This window comes from Henckelia pumila, chromosome 1 (genome assembly GCF_033568475.1).
Source record: "Henckelia pumila isolate YLH828 chromosome 1, ASM3356847v2, whole genome shotgun sequence".
NCBI lineage: Eukaryota > Viridiplantae > Streptophyta > Magnoliopsida > Lamiales > Gesneriaceae > Henckelia > Henckelia pumila.
The window spans coordinates 111,337,592-111,347,917 of NC_133120.1; the positions used below are offsets into that span (position 1 = coordinate 111,337,592).

At 40.0% G+C, this 10,326-nt stretch overlaps 1 non-coding gene across 1 annotated transcript; it reads right to left on the reverse strand.

Moving 5' to 3' along the window:
- Positions 1 to 295: 295 nt before the first annotated feature.
- Positions 296 to 401, reverse strand: LOC140876911 (small nucleolar RNA R71). The gene has a single exon (XR_012149138.1). It is a non-coding gene; the product is annotated as a small nucleolar RNA R71 (small nucleolar RNA).
- Positions 402 to 10,326: the final 9,925 nt, after the last annotated feature.

The following is a 10,326-nucleotide window of genomic DNA, read 5'->3' on the forward strand; positions in this document are numbered from 1 at the left end:
AATGCCAACAACTTCGAGTTGAAGCCGGCCTTAATCAACATGGTTCAGCAGAACCAATTCAATGGAACTGCCACAGCTGATCCTCATTTACACTTGCGCACTTTTCTAGAGATTACTGATACTGTTAAAATAAATGGTGTTTCTGAGGATACAATACGCTTACGTTTGTTTTCTTTTTCTCTTAGGGACAAAGCACGGAGTTGGCTGCAGGCATTGCCACTAGGACGCATAACAACTTGGGAGGGCATGGCTGTGAAATTCTTAGAGAAATTCTTTCCACCATCCAAGGCAACCCAGCTAAAGATTGAGATCAGTACCTTCCAACAGCATGATTCTGAACAGCTATATGAGGCATGGGAAAGGTACAAAGATTTGTTAAGGCATTGTCCTAATCATAATATTGCAGATTGGAAAGAAATAGAGTTTTTCTACAATGGATTAAATACGCATACAAGAATGTCGGTGGACTCTGCTGCTGGAGGTACTATATTTGCCAAGGACCCCATTCAAGCTTATGACATGCTGGAACAGATGACTATCAATAGTTATCAATGGCCATCTGAACGTACGGGAGTCAAGAGGGGAGTGTACAGTGTGGATCCTCTTACATCCATTACTGCACAGTTATCTGCGTTGAGTACACAAGTGGCTTCTCTGAACAAGGTAAATATCGCAGAACCTGCAGGTGTGTCGGTTGCCATAGATGAATCTCATCCACCTGAGGAAGCTCAATATATCAATCCCAAAGGCTATGGAAACTATCGAGGTAACCCTCCTCCTAATACTTATCATTCTAGTTTACGTAACCATGAAAACTTTTCTTATGCCAACAACAAGAATGTGTTGAAACCCCCTCCGGGATTCAATACAAATCAAGGGGAAGGTAAAGCATCGTTGGAGGATGTGGTGTCTACATTTGTTACTGAATCTAACAAGCGGATGTCAAGAACTGAAACTCGAATGGATAGCATGGAGACACACATGTGTAGTTTGGGAGCTATGATGAAATCCATGGAGACACAGATTGGACAGCTTGCAAATGCTTTGAAGGATCAAAACAGAGGACAGTTTCCCAGCAATACTGAAGTAAATCCAAAAGAGCAGTGCAAAGCAGTTGAGTTGAGAAGTGGGAAGAAGTTAGAAGAGAAAGAGCAGAGCAAAGCCAAAGAAAGTGAAGAACCAGTGACTGGAGAAATTGTGGTTGAAGAGCCCAAGAAGGAAGCTGGATCTAAACCAATGTACAAGCCACAACTTCCTTATCCACAGCGGTTTAAGAAGAAGGCACTTGATGAGAAATTTTCCAAGTTTCTAGATATCTTCAAGAAGATACACATCAATATTCCATTTGCAGATGCCTTGGAACAAATGCCTAATTATGCAAAATTCATCAAAGATGTAATGTCTAAGAAGAAGAGATTGCAGGACAACAAAGTGGTGAATTTGACAGAAGAATGTAGCGCAATCCTGCAGAAAAAATTGCCACAAAAGTTGAAGGATCCAGGGAGTTTTACTATCCTTTGTTTTATTAGTGGTTCTAAGGTAAATAGAGCTTTATGTGATTTAGGAGCCAGTATAAATTTAATGCCTTTTTCTGTTTACAGGACTTTGGAGCTTGGAGAAGTCAGGGCGACCACCATCACATTACAGCTGGCGGATCGGAGTATCACATACCCACGGGGTATTGTGGAGGATGTTTTGGTAAAGGTCGATAAGTTCATATTTCCAGCAGATTTCGTGATTTTGGACATGGATGAAGATGAAGAAACTCCTTAATTTTTGGGAGACCTTTTCTAGCTACTGCACGCGCATTGATCGATGTACACAAGGGAGAACTCACACTTCGAGTTGGTGGTGAAGCGGTGATTTTTAATATTTATCACACCATGAGGGGCCCAAATGAGGTAAGTACATGTAAGAGCATTGAAATTATTGATTCTCATAACTCTTTTTCATGTGTAGAAAGTACGGATCCGCTCGAACGATGTTTGGTGGCGGACGAGATGGTTGAGAAAGAAGAGGATTGGGAGTTACATGAACAAAAAGTATTCCTAGACAGCGCTCCAAAAGAAAAACTGGTGAGTTCTAAGGAATCTGAAATTTTGGAAAATAATGCACCAGAGGTATCCCCTGAAACTCATGATCTGAAAGCATTACCTGCGCACTTATGTTATGAATTTCTTGGTGAAAATTCTACTTGTCCTGTTATTATATCTGCGCATTTGTCTGCTGTAGAAAAAGATAAGTTGTTGAGAGTTCTGAGAAATTTTAAAACCGCTCTAGGATGGTCAATTTCTGACATTAAGGGTATTAGTCCAACAATTTGCATACATAAATTTTGATGGAAGAGTCGTATACTCCTTATGTTGATCATCAGAGAAGGTTGAATCCCGCCATGAAAGAGGTAGTTAAGAAAGAAGTGTTAAAGCTGTTGAATGCGGGAGTGATTTATGCTATTTCTGACAGTAGTTGGGTATCTCCTATTCAAGTGGTGCCTAAGAAGGGTGGGATTACTGTGGTTAAGAACGAGAATAATGAGTTAATCTCCACACGTACAGTAACTGGCTGGCGAGTTTGTATAGATTATAGGAAGTTGAATAAAGCTACTCGTAAAGATCATTTTCCACTTCCTTTTATTGATCAAATGCTTGATAGACTTGCTGGTTATTGCTATTACTGTTTCTTAGATGGTTATTCAGGCTATAATCAAATTACTATAGCACCGGAAGATCAGGAGAAGACTACCTTTACGTGTCCCTATGGCACGTTTGCTTTCAGGAGGATGCCATTTGGACTGTGTAATGCACCTGCAACCTTTCAGAGGTGTATGATGGCAATTTTTGCAGATATGGTGGAGGACGTGATGGAAGTGTTTATGGATGACTTTTCAGTATTTGGCTCCTCTTTTGATCATTGCTTGCATAATCTGTCTCTTGTTTTGCAGAGGTGTCAAGAAAAGAATTTAGTTCTTAACTGGGAAAAATGTCACTTCATGGTTCAATAGGGCATTGTCCTTGGACATAAAGTGTCATCCAATGGATTAGAGGTGGATCGAGCCAAAGTGGTTGCAATAGAGAAGCTTCCACCTCCGAAGAATATCAAGGGCATCAGAAGTTTTTTAGGCCATGCAGGGTTTTATCGGCGTTTCATCAAGGATTTTTCTAAAATCACAAAACCTCTGTGTAATTTACTTGAAAAAGATTCTACATTCATTTTTGATGATGATTGTTTGCAGGCATTTGAAAAGATCAAGACGGCATTGACCACAGCACCCATCATGATTGTGCCAGAGTGGAAGGAGCCCTTTGAGCTTATGTGTGATGCTAGTGACTATGCAGTGGGCGCGGTATTAGGCCAAAGGAGAGATAAGATTTTCAGAGCTATATATTACGCTAGTCGCACCATGGATGCCGCACAGCAAAACTACACTACCACTGAAAAAGAGATGCTTGCAGTAGTCTTTGCTTTTGATAAATTTCGTCCATATTTAATTGTTACTAAAGTAGTTGTTTTTACTGACCATGCAGCATTCGCTACTTGTTTGCAAAAAAGGATGCCAAGCCACACTTGATAAGGTGGATTCTACTTCTACAAGAGTTTGATTTTGAGATCAAGGATAAGAAGGGTAGTGAAAATCAAGTTGCTGATCACTTGTCAAGATTGGAGCTAGAAGACGTGAAAGAGGAGGAGAGCATAAAGGAATTGTTTCCGGATGAACAAATCTTTGAGGTAAGTTCCTCTATTCCATGGTTTGCTGATATTGCAAATTTCTTGTCTTGTGGTGCTATGCCTCCAGAGTTGAATAGACATCAAAAGAAGAAGTTTTTCCATGACATTAAGTTCTACTTTTGGGATGATCCCTATGTTTTCAAACATTGTGCCGATCAAGTGATTCGGAGATGTGTGGCGGGACAAGAGGCAAATGAAATCTTGGAACAATGTCATTCCTCCCCCTATGGAGGACATTTTGGACCCACCCGCACTGCTGCTAAGGTATTACAATCTGGTTTTTATTGGCCTACGTTGTTTAAAGATAGTTATACCTTGGTGAAATCATGTGATAAGTGTCAAAGAACGGGAAATATTTCAAGAAAGCATGAATTACCTCTCACAAATATTTTAGAAGTAGAATTATTTGATGTGTGGGATATTGATTTTATGGGTCCCTTTCCCCCTTCTTTTGGGTACACTTATATTTTGTTAGCAGTTGATTACGTTTCGAAATGGGTGGAAGCCATTGCCACCTCGACTAATGACGCTCGTTTTGTAGTTAAATTTTTGCAAAAGAATATCTTCACGCGGTTTGGAACTCCACGAGCAATAATCAGTGATGAAGGTACGCATTTCTGCAATAAGATTTTTAATACCTTGCTCACGAAGTATGGTGTCAGGCATAAGGTGGCGTGCGCATACCATCCTCAAACCAATGGCCAGGCAGAGATCTCTAACCGGGAAATTAAGCAAATCTTGGAGAAAACGGTTAAGACAAATCGGAAAGATTGGGCAATCAAGCTAGATGACGCCATTTGGGCCTACCGCACTGCATTCAAAACCCCCATTGGGATGTCTCCCTTCAGGCTGGTTTTTGGTAAGGCATGTCATTTACCGTTGGAGTTAGAGAACAAGGCGTTTTGGGCTATCAAGAAGCTAAACATGGATCTCGAAGCATCCGGAGAGTTGCGGAAACTACAGTTGAATGAATTGGATGAATTCCGGAGTGAAGCATATGAGAATGCCAAGATCTACAAAGAGAAAACAAAAAAGTGGCATGATAAAGTTATTGTGCATAGGGAATTCGAAAAGGGTCAGAGAGTTTTGCTATTTAACTCTCGGTTGAAATTATTTCCAGGGAAGTTGAAATCGCGATGGTCAGGGCCGTTTCTCGTTGAGACTGTGTATCCACATGGTGCCATTGAATTGCGATGTACAGATGGAAGAGTTTTCAAGGTTAATGGGCAGAGAGTCAAGCACTACTTTGGCAATGAAGTACCACCCGCATCCAGCGCATTGCTTAATGATCCCAACTAAAGACTGGTGCACGTCGGGCTGATGACTTTAAAACAAGCGCTTTTTGGGAGGCAACCCAAATTTTTTAGTTTTTGTCTTTGCTTTCTCGTTTTAATTTTTGTTCTTTAGTTTTTACTGTTAATTTTGTTGTTTTGGAATTAATTTGTTTTTTTTCTTTGATTTTTTCATAATTTTGGATGCAAATCTCGAGGTGAAGGCGCGCCCGCTCTTCTATTAGGCGCGCCCGCGCCTCTCCTGCAATGATTTTGTGATTTTTTTTCGAGCTCAAGGCGCGCCCGCCCTGTTTTCAGCGCGCCCGCGCCGTCCCTATACAATATTTTTGAAAAAAAATTTCGAGACATAGGCGCGCCCGCCCCGGCCCTGCTATTTCACAAAACGAGATATAGGCGCGCCCGCCCTGACCTCTTGCGCGCCCGCCCCGTCCCCGATCTCTTCTATTTACCCTACTATTTTCTTTCCTTTCTCCCAAATCTTTTCCCTAATTTCTTGTCCACTTTCCTCCTCACGAATTCTTCCCCTCTTTTCTTGTTATAATCGGATAGTGTCTCTCATCATCTCCAAATCCCCCCCAATCTAATTTCTTTCTTCCTCTCTTTGACGCGGGACGGTCGAACCACTTTTATCCGGGGCACGCCTATTTTAATTTTTGGAGGATTGGAGATTGGGGAAGCTTTTGATTATCTATTCTTCTTGAACTCATATGGAGTAAGTCATTCTTTTGGTACTTCTACAATTGTTTTGGGTGGTGAGTATTTCGCAAAAATTATACTCGTGCGATTCGTGGGTCGTGAACTATTAATTGATTAATCGATCTTTGAAGTGTGAAGTTTATTGGATTGTTGCAGAAGCGATTGTTGTTGTGTGTGGATTGTGGAGTAGATTTAAGTTTGGGGAAGTTGTGATTGTGGTAAATTGGTTATTTGTGTGTGACGTGTGGTGCCTACTAAGTGTTTGATTCATGGCCCCAAAGAAGAAGCAAAAATCTGTTGCATCCTCTTCTCATGCTAATCCAGAGAATGAGCCGCAGCGTTTCTGGAATGAGAGTGCCGAACAGCATTATCAAAATTGTCTAGGCAAAATGATATTACCGGAGCGTGGGTTTGACACGACATTGGGGTTTGGGAACGATGAGTTTTTGCATACAATTGGTAGGGCTGTGAATGGGCGTCAATGGTTAAATTTTGTTAAGCCACCGCAGGATGCAGTCGTCCCAATCGTTCGTGAATTTTATGCAAACTTGAAAGTAAAGCACATGCAGTTGAAAGTGCTTGTTCGAGGCCAGCTGGTGCCTTTTGATGCTCACACTATTAACACCTTGTACAACCTTCCACCAGTATTTCACGATGAGTATGCGGAGTACCGAGCGAATGAAGTGGATTACGCGGCGATTCTGAGCCGTATTTGTGTTCCGGGTGCGGAATGGCGCATGGGCCGTGATCATCAGCCTTCTAAGTTGAAGAAGACCGAGCTAATTCCTGATGCTAAGCTATGGTACAACTTTGTGTGTGCTCGTCTTAAACCGACTGACCACGAGCATGAGGTGACATGAGAACGAGCGATTCTTGTTTATTGTATTTTGGAGGGCAAAGCAATCGACTTGGGACAGATTTGTCAAGCAACTATTCAGGGTGTGGCGGCAGGTAAGACGACTGGCGGGTTTGCTTTGCCCGCACTTATCACTGATCTTTGTGAAGCGGCTGGAGTTGAGTGGGGCCAAAATGAAGAATTGTTGAAAGCTACTGCTCCTATTTCTTGTCATACTCCTTTTCGCATGATACCGGCTTCTGAGCACCGAACTCGCGCTGAGAGGCGAGATTTTAATGAGCGAGCAGCTGCACAAAGCGGCCCTGCACCCCAACCTCAAGCACCCCCTGTTGCGCCCGATCGTTTTGCTATTCTGGAGGATGAATTGAGAGCACACCGTCAAGAGTTTCGGACATTTCAGCAGACTACTGGTGTCTTTATGGACTACATGATGGATTTTACAGATGCTTTAAGACATCAGTTTCCACAGGCTGCTAGTTCGGCTCATCCATTTCCTCTGTATCCACAGTGGCCACCCACTTTTGGCCCTTCTGATCCGTCCCATGATGATGCTGCTGATGATGGCGACGACCACTGACGGTCGTTGTTTGTGGTACATGTCCTTTATGCTTTCTTGTTTTAATTCCTTGAGGACAACGAATGTACTAAGTTTGGGGGAGTTGTGTCAATTCTGACTTTTATTGTTTTTATTTAGTTGCTTTTGGTTTTGTTTTTTTTTTTATTTTATTTTAGTTGTTTGGTTCTTAGGAGTTGTGTTGTGTTGGTGTGTGGCTGCATTTGAAAATTTTTTGAGAAATTTATGTAGTTGTGTTGATATGGATTGATGACCAATGATGTTAATTTTGTTTGTTTTGTAACTGAAGTCCATGACTACCTGCCTAGCTGACAAAATTTTGAAATAAATGGAACCAAGTGAACAATTGAACTCCTATATATTCTGTGATTTTGCTTGAATCTGAATCTTGAGACAGACAAACATAAAAAGGATTGAGGCATTGTTTGGATTTTTTTTTTGGGCCTTGAATTTGATTGAATCAGTGCATCCTTAGTTGCCCATTTGAGCTTACACGCATATTTGTACTTAGAGGTACGATAATTCTGAAACTACTTGTGAAAATCATCGTTTACTGCTGATGATTATCCCTTTCTGCATTGATTGAGATTTGTATGATTTAATTGTGGATTGAGACTTGTCTAGAACTAGTTTGGACACCCCTTGAGGCGAAATACGGGCAAACTGTGATTAGGAATGATTTAGGCGATTTTTCTGAATTCGTTTGAGCCTTTCAAGCTACCTATTATATATATGTTATCCCTAGTACCTTGTTTGAGTTTGATTGAAAATTGAATGGCATGCATGTAAACGTGTGATTAAACCCCCATTCGTCATTATTTCAAGGTCCTACATTGACTACCTGAATAGCTTATACACTATTTTCCTACCTTTAATGGAGTAATTTGAATGCTAAAATGTTATATGCTCCTAGCTTTATTTGTGAAAAATGGAATGGTGTGGTGGATGAATTGAAAAGATGAAAAGAGGTAGTATAAGAAAAAAAAAATGTGTGGTTGGAAAAGTTGTAAAAGAGAGTTGAAAGAAGTTGTGAGAAAAATTGAGAAAAATTGAAAAATCAATGAAGTGAAATAAGTGTGGAATTGTGAATGAAAGGAGTCAAAATTAGAATTGAGTTTGAGCAAAAATGTGAATTACTCCTTATTTGAATTCTTTTCCTTCATTTGTAGCCATGAGCCAGGCCTTGCATTATAAGCTTATTAAGTCCTATTGACCGAGTCACAGTTGCCCAATATACTAGTGGAAAGGGGTTGCGAGAATTTAGCCTATGGACTGTTGATTGAAACTTAAATGATTATGAATTCTTGATCGAAACACGCACACACTATGTTCTTTAAATTAAACCAATTGAGTGTGGCTGTGATGATATATCCTTGAATTTGATCTTGTTTTACCATGAAAGTCCTCATGATTTGTGAATGTTTGAATTGAGTTAAGAGAAGAGTATTTTGAAATGTGAGTTGCGGAGTTTATGAGTTTATGAGGTTGAATTACTTTTCTGAACATCTTACTTTTCAAGTGTTAGTAGGGCAGAGATGATTGGATTTAAATTGTTTTGAAATTCCATACTGAGGTCATTAATCCATAGTCATTCTTGATGGTTATTGTTCTTGCAATTGAGTGGAGTTTGAGTTAGTTTTGCTCGAGACGAACAAAAGTTTAAGTTTGGGGGAATTTGATAAGTGCATTTTGTGCACTTAATTTGTATATGGTTTTACTTGACTTTTGGAATTTATTGGTAGATATTGCGGGAAATTGTTGTTGTTTTTGTGTTTGTAGGAAGTTATGGACTTTGATGTGTTCAAGTGGAAATAAGCTTACAAGATGGAAATCTACAAGGAAATTCAAGAGTTGAAAAAGTGAAGAAAAAAGGCTGAGTTCGAGCAAGAGGCGTGCCCGCCCTATCCTTAGGCGCGCCCGCGCTGCTAATGAAGAATTCGAGATGAAGAGTCGAGCTGAGAGCGCGCCCGCGCTGACACTAGGCGCGCCCGCACCGTTGAGGAATTTTTAAAAGCATGATTTGCGAGTTGACAGGGCGCCCGCCCTGTTTTTGGCGCGCCCGCGCCGTCGTCTGTTTGTAATTTTAGAGTCTGATTTTTTATGGAAACTTGGGGGATATCTTTGATATTTTTTTGGACGATTGTTAGGTCATATTTAAGGGATTTTTCGGAGTCATAGGAGGGATCGATCAGCCACCAATACACACAATATTCGAGAGAGAACTTCTGGGAGTTTTTTGGAGTTGAAGAACTGAAGATTGCTTGGAACGAAGACGAAGACTTTTCGACCGGACACGGAAGAAAGACTACGGCTTTGTTTCTTCTTTTTAGTTTCTTTTGATTGTTGAATTATGTTTGAGATATTAAACATGATTTGGTTTTTATTGAATTCGAGCATGAACTAAACTTTTCTAGTCTAGAGGTTGACGTAGCTTGGTTGAGACATATTCATGAATCTTTGATTTTAATGAATTGAATTTCTATAGATTTATTGTGTTTCTAGAATTGAATGTCTTCTTAATTTATTGGCCATAAATTGAGTTGTTATATTTACTTAGAATCATTGCTCGGGAGAGGGGATTTTGAGTAGGATCAATAGGAACTAAACTGTTAATTGTTTATATAGCTTGGGAGAGTATATAGCTTTAATAGAACCTTTAAGGAACATCATTTTACACATATCACTACATCTAGATTTTTAATAGGGATATTGAAATCGAATTGTAAGTTGATAAACTCTATTTATTGCTCGGGAGAGGGGAATAGAATATTCTAAGTGTTTTTGGTTATTAATCGAAGGAAATTCATAAAATAGATTAATTAGGATTGAATATTGTCGAGACCAAGTGAAATCAAAACCTCTGGACTATTTTTCTCTGATTGATAATTCCTCAAAATTTGTGTGTGTGTGAGCTGAATAATTTTTATTTATTTATTTTAGTTATTCTGCAAAACTCTTGAAGTTTGATTTTCTAGATAAAATTAAGACTATTTTAATTACAAGTATTGAATCTTTTCATTTTACTCCCTGTGGGATCAACACTCTTTCTTTCACTATACTAAAACTTGACACTCGTACGCTTGCGAGGAAAATTCACAACACTTGCTGTCTCGGAGGCTGGTTCGCACTAGAATTACCTCCCTGTCTGTTCTGCTGCTGAGGCTGGAAAGAGTGCACTGCAG